Raw genomic sequence first — 14,803 nt, 5'->3', positions numbered from 1 at the left:
CTGAGGCTTTGCTGACGTCATCACGGACCATCATGGCTCTCATTAAACACATGCATACTGTCAAATATGTCTAAATCAAGTGTCAGCTCCCTTCATCCATATATGCTTGTGAGCAAATCAAATGGGCTATGCCTTTAATAGTGAATACTAGATCCAGTCCACAAAACAAGTCTTGCGTTTCAGAGGTCAAGTGGACAGAGATGCACCGTCTGGCTGACCGGGTTCTGCAGGAGCTGGTGAAGATTGGGATCCTGCGTGGGAGTGTGGAGTTAATGCTGAAGGTCCACATGGGCTCTGTCTTCATGTCCCATGGCTTGGGATCCCTGCTGGGCATCGACGTGCAGGACGTCAGTAGATGTCAGTACTTTCTGAACCATCCAGGGTGAGACACTGTCTACGGTCCAAACATTTAAAAGACACACCCTCGTCCACTTACCCTTGCCTTATGCCCTTGGGGCAATCCCTGTCGCCATCTTGGAGTGCGGTCCAAATGATTAGCCAAGCAAGGGAAGTTTACAACGTAAACCCTTCAGCGCTCGTTTTTAGATAGGCTTTGCAAGTGTACAATTATGTTCACTTCAGTGCCTGAAACTCCCCATAATTCAAGTCTGTGAAAACTTTAAAAAAATATCAATGGAGAAGTCAACATACAATTGTAAGTAAAAACAAATGCAAATAAGTTAGAAATTGCGCTACTAATGCACATGACGGCACAAACACGTCTCGTAAAAAGTAAATATGTTTTTGTTTGGTTATCTTTCGGAAATTGTAGAAATAAAAAATGTTCCTTCTTCAGAAGTTCCAGCTAGGCAAGCTAACGTTAGTTAGCTAATTAATTTGCTAGCTATCATACAGTAGGCGTATATTAATAATGATATATTTAATATAAGTAGACATGCACTCATAATTGACTGTAGCGCATATAAAGCACCCACAACCTACCGGTGGCTGAAAACACAATCATCACGGGATGAACGAGTGAGGAATTTCCGACCAAGGGAGGTCTATTTAAAAATCATTCCTTCCTCCCTCCCTCGCCCCTTGCCTTGCAAGTGTATACTCGACAGACGTCATGAAACGTCATCAGAAGTGTCCACTTAATTTGAGGGCTGAGGGGATAGGGTGTCTTTTGTGTTTGGACCGCAGCCACTGATTGATTAGAGTCTCAATTTCGAAACGGTTCACCTGATATAGATGGAAATGCCCTCAAATTAAAGCTGGGAGTCTACACTTTCCATCATGAGAAAGGCCCATGGCCCTGAAACTGTTAACAATGTCTCAAGTCAGCTATATCACATATGATATGGTAAGGGCTATAGTGTATAACACAGAACCTCACAATAGTACACATTAACATGGGTTATTAGATTATAATTACACTGTAATAAGTTCTCAAATGGGTTACATTCATCTGTGCAGTTGAGACAAATTCACCCCACTGCCCTCCTAATCCAAGTGGGGCATATCAGTAATAGTCAATATTGTTAGGTCTGGGATGCATTTTCAATTTATGACAGACAGGCAGCCCAATTCAGATATTTTTGCCACTAATGGGTATTTTGACCAATCAGATCTTTTGACAAAAGATCAGAATTGGGCTGCCAGTGTAAATGCAGCCTCAGTCACACAGTGTCTGCAAATGCTTTCTTGGACCTTGAACTAAGTGTTGAAATAATTGCTGGTTCTGATAAAAGAAAGGCCATAATAAGTTACATAACTTGTGTGGGATGGGCACTAGAACAGACTTCTGTAGAAGTTCTCAGTGAGAAAATATATCAAGAATATTCACTGAAGAGTGACAATGAAATTGAGAATGAAATACCACCTCAAAAGTTGGTTCATAATAAAAACTTAAAGCTGAACAGTATATATATCCAACACAAACATATGTTGTGTGATGTTTACTGATTTTTTTTAAAAAAGTGGATTTGAAACGGAACAACTCCCTGGGGGGTTTCTGAAAGACAGTTATAAAGACCTTGCAATGCAATACTAACATATATTTCAAGTTAATATGGCAATTTATTTGATCCACTATTTCAAACATCATTCAGGTTCGCAGCTTGATATCACATAATGCCGACACACATTTTGAAACATTTTGATCAGCACTCACTCTTCAGCCAAAATCAGCTGATCGGCTTCACAAGCGAAGACACGTGTCACAGTCTTGAGCAACATGGCTGCACGACAGGAGTGAGTATATATTCTGTTCTGTATTATTTCTATGGTTTATCTTTGTGTTAAGCGTACTTGGCCACTGATTCTGAATTGAAAAATTATAATGCATAAATTGTTAGCTCTATCTATTTATGCTATCTGCATAAACCTGATCAACTAAGCTAACTCGTTAACGGGGCTAGCTGACAAACATAAGAAAAGAGCGGCATTCTTTTTGCAGGCTGGCAGTCAGGCATCAATCCGCAACTTTGTCAGGTAACTAACTAACTATGCATGTCTAACTTGAAATTTACTCGCAGAATAGTGAAATAATAGGTGGTTACAGCTCCAGTTTGTGGGTAATATTAGCTAGTCTCTCTACAGAGGGGATATTTCTGAAATAATTGCCAGGGACCTCACGATACGATATTATCACGATACTTACAGTAGCTAGGTGCGGATACAATATGTACTGCGATTCCATATGTATTACGATTCTATATGTATCACGATTTATCACAATTCGATGTTAAATAAAAATTGCTCACTATGTCTGCGGCAGAGGGACAGGAGAGAGGCATAATAATAATAATAAACACATTTTAATAAAATACTAATTTTGATTAGTCAGGTGCTGAAAACATGTTGCCTCGCCATTTAAAAGTAAGATTGAAGACGAGCTAACATTATAGAAAAAATACCGACGTTTTTGCGCAGATACAGCCAACTAGCACAGCTAACATTAACAACCTTGCAAAAAAGAGAGAGAATTGATACTTGCAGTCATAGAATTGATATATTGTCAAAAATAGTATCGCAATACTCTACTGCAGTGGTCACCAACCTTTTCTGAGTCACTTTTGCAGTCAAAAAACAAGCTGAGGTCTACCACTCAGATTCTTTTAAAAACATGTAAGCCTATTCAACATGAATAAAAACAGTTCTGTAGGAATGAAGTTTGTGCAGTAGGCCAAAAATATTGTCACAGCATATTGGCTATATGTGCCTGGCCTGCCAATATTGTTCTTCTAAGACCATATTATATTTAAAAACTCAAGCTTTGATAACAAAATAGATCAGTTGTACCACTTGCAAGGCACAGCTGAGCTTAAATTGAAATAATTCACTTTTTATTTTACTGGACTGATGGTACCTGCATCTGATGGTCAGTCTCAGCGGAGGGAGGGAGAGAGCAGCAGAGGGTCCACCTCTCACTGTCCCTGCTTTCTCCATTTGTCCGGTGAAACTGACCAGAGAGAGGACAGCGCCCTACCACTGATGGCGAAACTCGAGTCACACCGCATTACTTTTGCCTCATGCACAAATTAATGTTCCTATAACTAGAGAAAGTGAAATATTCCTCAATATGAAAATAGATATTACGAGATGCTAATAATAAAAACGCAGGCCTATCGATACACTTGGCTACTAATTAATTGCAGCTGCGGTGCGAGAGGAAGTAGGGAGAAGCGTGTTTTGTAAAAGTGTTGACAGTGCTGAATAAAAAATTAAAAACAAACTCACTCATAAAAACAACAGGGTTTTTCTGTATTATTTGTCAGTTTATCTCTGGTCATGGTTTTTAAAGTTATGAAATCTCACGAAGGCTAGTATCAAACTTTGCTGTGGGGTCGTGGAAGCCTTACTAGGCCTGGTAATCAAATGTTTAGCTATCTAATTGGCCAGCGCACTTGATTTAACGACAGCTCTTATTGTCCACCAGGTAGGTGGAGTTTGAATGGTTCGAAACACTTTGCCTACCTGGCATGCAGGGCTTCTGAATCAAGTGCACCTTCCACCAAAAGCGCAACGTCAAATAAATAAAGGATCGCAAGCCTTTATCATTGGCTTTTCTATATAAATGTTTGGTGATCAACTAGGAATGCCTAGAAGATCAACTAGTTGGTGACCACTGCTCTACTGTATCGATTTCCCCCATCCCTATGATATGTCAATGCTCCAATTGTTATTATTTAATATAGAGGTGATATGATGCATTATACTCTATCCTCCTATCATAGCTCTGGACTGATGGTACCTGCATCTGATGGTCAGTCTCAGCGGAGGGAGGGAGAGAGCAGCAGAGGGTCCACCTCTCACTGTCCCTGCTTTCTCCATTTGTCCGGTGAAACTGACCAGAGAGAGGACACCGCCCTACCACTGATGGCGAAACTCGAGTCACACCGCATTACTTTTGCCTCATGCACAAATTCATGTTCCTATAACTAGAGAATTCTTGTTAAACATTCTTGTTTAAATGTACTACATCTCTAAAACAGGAAGTGCATATTGAAACCCACTCACATGATCACAGAAGTGTTTACACATCTTATTGTTGAGTTGACAAAATCTGAGGCAGGTTGGTGATCAACTACTCTACGTTTAGTGACCTTTGATCATGTACATCGGTCTTTGTTGTTACTATATCACACTAGGAAGGGAGCACTCTCCAGAGATCAAGTGTTATCTTTACCACACACTGGGGATCATTGAAACCAGATCCATTTAGGGCAGTACTGTTCTACAGTTCCATCCATCTAAGTTTGTGCAAAATCATATTTTTTTGTTGAGTGTAAAACTCTTGAGTCCTAAAAATGGTCAACGTCTATGTCCTCACCAGTTCTGCTAAAGTTTCACTAAAAATGTAACTTTCATAACTGTGTGCAGTATAATGATAAACAACCATTTGTTTTTTATATTTACTAAAGGGTTTGTCAGTATTTTTATCGACTATTGTTTTAGAAAGAATCAGCCTAACTGAGAAAAAAATCTAAGGCAGGCAATTGGGTTAGCTAACTGAAAATAGAAAACTACTAGACAGTAATGTACAACATATGAACCCATTTCCCAATGCTGTCTTTCTGTAGACCTGTGTAATGGCTGGGTAAAGACACACTGAGTGTCAGCAGCCCTGTTTGCTGAGAACCGGCAGCGACTGTGCCAAGGCCTGAAGGCCAAAGATGGGGTGGCCCCCAAGTCTGTGATTGTACTGCAGGCAGGGGAGCAGAAGCAGAGATACTGCACCGATACATACATGCCCTTCAGACAGGTACATGTTTAATAACAGTCAATTACAGATATGACATTTAGAAGACTTGTTTATCCTAAGGCGACGTACAGTAGTATGTGCATACATTTTCATATTGATGACCCCAGCGGGAATTGAATCCACAATCCTAGCGTTTCTCTACCAGCTGAGCCACATAGGATCACACATAGATGAGATGGATGAAGGTGTAACTGAGCAGACCCTGGCTGACTCTTGACTCATGTGGTTCTGTTCTGTAGGAGTCCTTCTTCCATTGGGCTTTTGGAGTGACTGAAGCCGAATGCTACGAAGCCATCTACGTGGACACTGGAAAATCCATCCTCTTTGTCCCCAAGCTGCCTGAGAGCTATGCAACCTGGATGGGAGAGTGAGTCAGTGACTGTAACTCAAACTATATGTGAATGTGATCAGCTTCAGGAGACAGCCTACCACTTTCAGTATCATGGACTCGCAAAGATACTCTTAAGAATACTCCTTAGGCCTTCTCATTAAAACCCATTGTGTCATTGTCTGTTGACAGGATCCATCCGCGGGAATACTTCAAGGAGAAATACACCGTCGATGAGGTGCAAATACACCTGTGATGTAAGTTAGTGTGTCACGTTTGCGTGCACATACTGTACACCTTATCCATCTTTGTAGTGTTGTAGCTTAGCTTGTGATCTTGTAGCCTCACTCGTTTCCCTCTATTTGATCAGTGTCAGTTCTCTCTGATCCCTCAACAATTCTGCCTTTCTGTCTGAACTCTTACAGATTGCTGATGTCTTCTCCAGAACACAGACAGTGGGAGTATCTGCCGCAAAGCCTCCTTTGAAGGAATCAGCCAGTATGTTTAATTGGCATCAATTGATATCCATTTGAATCAAACTGGTATTTCTAATATATTTGGTTGAATATTTTACCTTGATAAATATGATCTTGTGTCTGATATTTCAGATTCCAAGTGAACAACACTCTTCTGCATCCAGTCATTGTGGAATGGTAAGTACTGTATGATACTATATCCAGCTTGGGGTTGCTGCTTCTTTTCTGTTATGTGGAACTAGTTTTGTAAAGTCTTATTAGTCTGTGGCTGTTTCACACTGAGTCATCTGAGGTGGTGACAGCATCTCTAATGTGTAGAGAATAACATTTTAAAAACCCAGTTTGGCCAGTTGAGAACAAGTTCTCATTTACAACTGACCTGGCAGAATCATTAAGACATAAATGGTGGTAGAAACCATGACCAAGAATAGTATCAGAAAAACACCTCACTAACAATAAGGTAAAAAGCTGATTTTCCTGAAAGATAAAGAGGAGTGTAAGGCTCCTCCGGCAGTGTGGAATGGATGAGTAATACAGGTATTATTTCTGCATTCATTATGAGCTACCAAATATAAAGCACACACATAAACACAGAGCTTTAGCTTTCATCATTCTTTTGTTTCTGGCTGGGTGCTATAAGCCAGTGTTTGTGCATGATAGAATTAAGCAAAACGGCCAGAGGGGGTGCGGTATATGACCAATATACCGCGGCTAAGGGCTGTTCTTATGCACAACGCAGGTTATGGCCAATATACCACGCATATCCGTGGTATATTGGCCATATACCACAAACCCTGAGGTGCATTAATGCTATTATAAGCTGGTTACCAACGTTATTGCAGTAAAAAGTAATGTTTTGTCATACATGTGGTATACGGTCTGGGGATGCCTGGATATTTTTTAAAAATGCCTTCCTAACCATCTTAAATAAACATGCCCCATTCAAGAAATTTAGAACCAGGAACAGATATAGCCCTTGGTTCTCCCCAGACCTGACTGCCCTTAACCAACACAAAAACATCCTATGGCGTTCTGCATTAGCATCGAACAGCCCCCGTGATATGCAGCTGTTCAGGGAAGCTAGAAACCATTATACACAGGCAGTTAGAAAAGCCAAGGCTAGCTTTTTCAAGCAGAAATTTGCTTCCTGCAACACTAACTCAAAAAAGTTCTGGGACACTGTAAAGTCCATGGAGAATAAGAACACCTCCTCCCAGCTGCCCACTGCACTGAAGATAGGAAACACTGTCACCAATGATAAATCCACCATAATTGAGAATTTCAATAAGCATTTTTCTACGGCTGGCCATGCTTTCCACCTGGCTACTCCTACCCCGGACAACAGCACTGCACCCCCAACAGCAACTCGCCCAAGCCTTCCCCATTTCTCCTTCTCCCAAATCCATTCAGCTGATGTTCTGAAAGAGCTGCAAAATCTGGACCCCTACAAATCAGCCGGGCTAGACAATCTGGACCCTTTCTTTTAAAATTATCTGCCGAAATTGTTGCCACCCCTATTACTAGCCTGTTCAACCTCTCTTTCGTGTCGTCTGAGATTCCCAAAGATTGGAAAGCAGCTGCGGTCATCCCCCTCTTCAAAGGGGGACACTCTTGACCCAAACTGCTACAGACCTATATCTATCCTACCGTGCCTTTCTAAGGTCTTCGAAAGCCAAGTCAACAAACAGATTACCGACCATTTCGAATCTCACCATACCTTCTCTGCTATGCAATCTGGTTTCAGAGCTGGTCATGGGTGCACCTCAGCCACGCTCAAGGTCCTAAACGATATCTTAACCGCCATCGATAAGAAACATTACTGTGCAGCCGTATTCATTGATCTGGCCAAGGCTTTCGACTCTGTCAATCACCACATCCTCATCGGCAGACTCGACAGCCTTGGTTTCTCAAATAATTGCCTCGCCTGGTTCACCAACTACTTCTCTGATAGAGTTCAGTGTGTCAAATCGGAGGGTCTGCTGTCCGGACCTCTGGCAGTCTCTATGGGGGTGCCACAGGGTTCAATTCTTGGACCGACTCTCTTCTCTGTATACATCAATGAGGTCGCTCTTGCTGCTGGTGAATCCCTGATCCACCTCTACGCAGACGACACCATTCTGTATACTTCCGGCCCTTCTTTGGACACTGTGTTAACAACCCTCCAGGCAAGCTTCAATGCCATACAACTCTCCTTCCGTGGCCTCCAATTGCTCTTAAATACAAGTAAAACTAAATGCATGCTCTTCAACCGATCGCTACCTGCACCTACCAGCCTGTCCAACATCACTACTCTGGACGGCTCTGACTTAGAATACGTGGACAACTACAAATACTTAGGTGTCTGGTTAGACTGTAAACTCTCCTTCCAGACCCATATCAAACATCTCCAATCCAAAGTTAAATCTAGAATTGGCTTCCTATTTCGCAACAAAGCATCCTTCACTCATGCTGTCAAACATACCCTTGTAAAACTGACCATCCTACCAGTCCTCGACTTTGGCGATGTCATTTACAAAATAGCCTCCAATACCCTACTCAACAAATTGGATGCAGTCTATCACAGTGCAATCCGTTTTATCACCAAAGCCCCATATACTACCCACCATTGCGACCTGTACGCTCTCGTTGGCTGGCCCTCGCTTCATACTCGTCGCCAAACCCACTGGCTCCATGTCATCTACAAGACCCTGCTAGGTAAAGTCCCCCCTTATCTCAGCTCGCTGGTCACCATAGCATCTCCCACCTGTAGCACACGCTCCAGCAGGTATATCTCTCTAGTCACCCCCAAAACCAATTCTTCCTTTGGCCGCCTCTCCTTCCAGTTCTCTGCTGCCAATGACTGGAACGAACTACAAAAATCTCTGAAACTGGAAACACTTATCTCCCTCACTAGCTTTAAGCACCAACTGTCAGAGCAGCTCACAGATTACTGCACCTGTACATAGCCCACCTATAATTTAGCCCAAACAACTACCTCTTTCCCAACTGTATTTAATTTTTATTTATTTATTTATTTTGCTCCTTTGCACCCCATTATTTTTATTTCTACTTTGCACATTCTTCCATTGCAAAACTACCATTCCAGTGTTTTACTTGCTATATTGTATTTACTTTGCCATCATGGCCTTTTTTGCCTTTACCTCCCTTCTCACCTCATTTGCTCACATTGTATATAGACTTGTTTATACTGTATTATTGACTGTATGTTTGTTTTACTCCATGTGTAACTCTGTGTCGTTGTATCTGTCGAACTGCTTTGCTTTATCTTGGCCAGGTCGCAATTGTAAATGAGAACTTGTTCTCAACTTGCCTACCTGGTTAAATAAAGGTAAAATAAAAATAAATAAAAATATCACGGCTTTCAGCCAATCAGCATTCAGGGCTCAAACCACCCAGTTTATAATATAGAAATATACACCTGGCATATTGATCTAAGAGGCCCTTGACTCCTCGTTCCTTCTCTTCCTGCAGCCGGCTGACTAAGACTGACATGGAGCTGGAGGTTCTGCGATACACTAACCGGATTTCCAGTGAAGCCCATAAAGAGGTAAAATCCTGCAGGACAGACAGACATACCTGTGTCATGTCTTTGGCTATGCCGGATTGAGTGATATGACATGCTATTGTATAAAATAATTTCTCCGTAATTACTATTACCTGATTGAGCTAATCTTGTAAATGTAATTAACTAGAGAGTCGGGCACCACAAAATAATATTTATAGAGCTGTTATCTTCCGAATAAACACTTAAAGACCTAGTAATATTTTACATCAATAGCCGTCAATATCAATCGTCACCTCAATTCAGTCTCAACTGAAAGTTGTTAATTCTTTTGTAGTCGTTGCGTGCAAGGAATATGGGACCAAATACTAAAGTTTTGACTACTTTGAAACATTATAAGCTCATTGGTCCAAATACTAATGACTTCCTCACATGGGGGGGACAATACATTAAGTGCTTTAATTTCTAAATGGTTAAACAGATGCATTTAGCATGAAAATACCCTCAAATAAAAGGTGACGTTCTTTACTGTCACCTCATGTGAAACATTTGATCTCAAACCAAAAATGCTGGAGTATAGAGCCAAATGTAAAAAATGGCATCACTGTCCAAATACATATGGAGGGGAGTGTATTTTACAATGTAGCAACAGCCACCCACTGAGCTGAATCAATTTCCTGTTTCTAGCTGGAAGCTTTTTGTGTTTTTAATTAAACCTTCATCTGGGTGGCTGAAGAATGTAAATAATCTGAGCTACTATAGCAGTGCCCCTCGCCAGCCCACTATCTGACTAATTGACTTCAGAAAGAACGTGCAGCAGAGAATATGTAATCACTGACTCAAGTCTCCAGTGAATAGACCAATAACCAAGTGAAGATGAGTCCAAATGCTTTTATTATACTATCCTCCAGTTAAGTATCAGGCGATGGAGATCTTCAAGGTGGGAGGTTTAGATGACTCTCTTCTTGTGTTCTAGGCTAACCAATATCAAAAAGGAGGTTAACCCTTGATTAAACTTCCTCCTATATTGTCATTGTTAGAGCTGTGGAGCTTCTTGTGTACGGTCACTCGGAAATGCGTGACATCTGTGTTACATTTTGATGTACAGAAATGAGGTGCTATTGTTCTGTCTGGCGTGTGTTCAGTGCCTCTATAATGACCTACTTGTATGATTAAATCTTCAACAGTTGAAACAACTGCTCAGTCCTGCACTACGGCCATGCATGAGCTCCCAATGACAAGACCATCGATGACAGAGACATGTGGTAAGTCGGAGATCATTTCACATGATGTGAAGTTATTCCACTCCTCAATTGTCCTTTTTGGGTTGTTTGCTTGGTTTTATTCGATTCTGTGTTCATTTTGTCTTGGATTTGTATATCAAAAACACTTGCAGTGATCTGTTGTTTTGTTTAATGGAATACTGTACATCTCAGAGAGCTACACCTCCCCTGCTGTCATTAGTATAGTAGGGTGTTGTTTTGTTCTCGCTGTCAGCTGGATCCACTGAGTGGCTCTCCCATGGGTTTACTCATAGACGGAGCACAGCTTGGACTGGCTTTGAACATAAGTCAGGCTGCTGTGTGCATAGGGGTACTGATGGAGATTTAAAGTGGCTGTGTGGAGTGCCCATGGTGACACAACATGAGCACCTTTGAAAGGCAAAAGTTGTATTCATTATGATGTACATGCTGTGAACAATTTCTCTGATTTATGTTTGGAAATAATGATGCCGGAATGGCTGTAGAGCCCTTTGGGTGAGCAGTAACACTGATCTAACTGTGACGTGTGGTTTTTCCTTGCAGTCTGTTTGACATGGGTGGAGAATACTACTGCTACTCCTCTGACATCACCTGCTCCTTCCCAGTCAATGGAAAGTTCACTCCAGACCAGAAGGCCATCTATGAGGCTGTGCTCAAGTCATCACGGGCTGTCATGGCTGCCATTAAACCAGGTATGATCCTACTGTACACAGGCAGGATTGAGGAAGCATTCACGGAACATACAGTACATACTTAGCTTGGGCACAAGGAAGGATTATACCTTTAATATATTAATTTGTTCTATGGTTTGACTAATAGTGAGTTGTTGAAGACTGAAGACTACCACAGAACATGCCATATCCTCACCACCGGTCATTATCACCTGCATATTAGACTGCTTTGAAACTTTTAACCTACGATTTAAAAACCTGACTGAAGGTGGTCTTGTGTTTCAGAGGTCAAGTAGACAGAGATGCACCGTCTGGCTGACCGGGTTCACCTAGAGGAGCTGGTGAAGATTGGGATCCTGCGTGGGAGTGTGGAGGACATGCTGAAGGTCCATATGGGCTCTGACTTCATGCCCCACAGCCTGGGACACCTGCTGGGCATCGACGTGGGCGGATACCCAGAGGTCAGTACCAGAGAGATGGATACAGTATTCTATTCATCAATGGTCAGTGCTACAGAAAGTTCTAAATACACTTCCAAAAAGACATATTGTCTCTTTCCTTCTAGACAAAGCTAACGTCTGTGTCATGCCGCTTGTTCTTGGTTACACAGGGTATTGAGCGGGTCAACGAGTCCGGTCTGAAGAGCTTCAGGATGGGCTGTCTGGTGCAGGAACGCATGGTCCTGACTGTGGAGCCTGGTATCTACTTCATCAACCACCTGCTGGACCAGGCCTTGGCCAACCCAGCCCAGAGCTGCTTCATCAACAATGAAGTGCTGACCCGCTTCCGCAGCTTTGGAGGGGTACGTTTACCTATCCACAGACAGTTTATACTTATTAGTTTATGTGCTGATGTTACTGTCAACGTTAACCGCTTGCACATAGAAACCCTTTTGTCTCAATCTACTCCATGGCAGCAAATAATATACACATTATGCTGTTCTGTTAAGTCTTCTGCTATAACTGCTCCCCCCTGACAATTATCTACTGTTTATTATTAACCTTGGCTCTGACCCTCAAATGTGTCTTACTGGATGTTTCCCCCTCTTCTGTCCAGGTGCGTATTGAGGACGACATTGCGGTGACTGCCAGCGGAATGGAGCTGCTCACCTGTGTCCCTCGTACAGTGGAGGAGATTGAGGCTTTCATGGCCGACCGTGGAAAATCCTTCTAAATAACGTCGCTCATATCCAAGCTGATCTAATCAAATGGTTTTTTGGGGGTTTTTTTGCCCCTTTTTTTCTCCCCAATTTCGTGGTAGTAGCGCCCTTAACCACTGCGCCACCCGGGAGGCCCAAATGGTATTTTCACTCCTAAATGTGGAGAGAATATCTGTTTTCTGATATAAGGGATGCAGTTTCTCTAATGATATCTTGCCTGTCTACATTATGCCATATATAATCAATAATGGATCGATTAAATGCAGAACTTTTCAATCTTGAAAGGTGTCTGTTTAATCTCAGTGAATGCAGTATCAGAAGCCTAACACACTAGTACACAAGTGCAGGTTAAACTACTTATACTATTTGAAGCTCTTAGTGATAAAGATGATTATTGAGAAATGCAGTGAATTAAACTGCTGTGGCCATCTTGCCACGTAAAAACAGTGACGGTTGACTATTTCAGTGCCTGGTTAATTGCTTTATGACTGCGTAATAGATACTTTATTTTCTTGGACGTTTGTACTATTCTCATAAAATACAGTGCAATTGAAGTAAATAAACCCCTCAATTTGCAGTTTTGCGTTCTGTGACATTTGTAGAGTGTGCTTCCATTTTAAGATGCCAGGGAACATAAAGTGTCATGGAACAGTGGGTTGGTTTATTACAACTTTGTAGTAATACTGCCAGTCTTCACTAGATGGAGTCCTTAAGTCATTGTGAAGTTCATGTAGCTCCGGTAAGAAGAGTTGCCTTGTATCGATGCCCTTATTTGTTACAGATTTGATTCACACCACCAGTGAAATGGTGTTCAAATAAATGGAATGACTACAAATATGCACTAAATAAGTATAAACATAAATTTATTTACCTATTCTCTCAAACTGCCAATCAAACCTTTCCCATTTCAATTATGAAGTAGTGTACAGTACATTGCAGATGTTTGCATTAGAATTCCAAATACTAAAGTATAGTATAGCATTTGTCATAAACCATGTCTGATTTAAAAAATAAAAATAAAGATGGTGTTAATCATCATTTTAAATACTTGGCTGTTGGCAAATTCAGTTAATTCCCCTTAACTCAAAGTTGCATTGAATACACTGTATTATCATGTCTTTACCTATAGAGAGTCCATCCTAGACGTAGCATCTGATTACACATACAATACATACAGGATGAGAACACATCAACCATGATAAATATGTCCTCAAAACCTTTTCTTACAGTGAATGTTAATAGGATGGATGCAATCAAAAAGGAACTCATTGCTCTTGAGGTACAATACAGGATAAAGGACAAACTAGTGGGGCATAATACTTTACTGGCATGGTCAATTTATCACCTTTGTTTAGATGTTTACCAGGCCTACTCGAGTAAAAGTTTCAATTTACTCAAATGTACTTTAAAAAAATATATATTTGTGAAGATTGTGGTACATTACTGCAGTTATAAAGTGTCATGAATATCCCAGTATCCTTTTAGTGAATTAGTGAATTAATGTTTCAATCTCCACATGAACATAAAAATGTACAATGGTGTAATCTTTTTATCTCACGCAAATATAGTAGTTTTACCTTCTCTTTAAGAAGCATAGTGTTCTAGAACTTCTAACCATCTGCTTTAACCATCCAGTGGGCTCTGGAATGCCTACATCCCTTTCCTAGGCAGCGATTGGTGGAGAGGTAACAGACGTTTTAACCCTGCAGCCAAAAGGGGCCACTGGTGCCGATAAACCAGCGCCCTCCCTGGGGACCCCAACAAATAAATAAAGAGGGCTTTCTGTTCTGTTCGGGCACTGGGAGGACCTGCTGAATTGCCTTCAGTTCAGCAACTTCTTCACTCACTCAATCATACAGTACCAGTCAAAAGTGTGAACACACCTACTCATTACAGGGTTTTTCTTTATTTTTACTATATTCTACATTGTATAATAATAGTGAAGACATAACTATGAAATGACACATGGAATCATGCAGTTACTGAAAAAGTGTTAAACAAATCAAAATATATTCTATATTTGAGATTCTTCAAAGTAGCCACCCTTTGCCTTGACAGATATGCACACTCTTGGCATTCTCTCAACCAGCTTCACGAGGTAGTCAGCTGGAATGCATTTCAATTAACAGGTGTGCCTTGTTAAGTTCATTTGTGGAATTTCTTTCCTTAATCCGGTTGAGCCAATCAGTTGTCTTG

At 41.2% G+C, this 14,803-nt stretch overlaps 1 pseudogene; it reads left to right on the top strand.

The window, feature by feature from the left end:
- Positions 1 to 200: 200 nt before the first annotated feature.
- LOC112249604 lies at positions 201 to 13,184 on the top strand (annotated as a pseudogene).
- The last annotated feature ends 1,619 nt before the right edge of the window (positions 13,185 to 14,803 follow it).

This window comes from Oncorhynchus tshawytscha, linkage group LG04 (assembly GCF_018296145.1).
Source record: "Oncorhynchus tshawytscha isolate Ot180627B linkage group LG04, Otsh_v2.0, whole genome shotgun sequence".
In the NCBI taxonomy this organism is placed as follows: Eukaryota; Metazoa; Chordata; class Actinopteri; order Salmoniformes; family Salmonidae; genus Oncorhynchus; species Oncorhynchus tshawytscha.
This window is presented reverse-complemented; position numbering and strand designations above follow the sequence as displayed.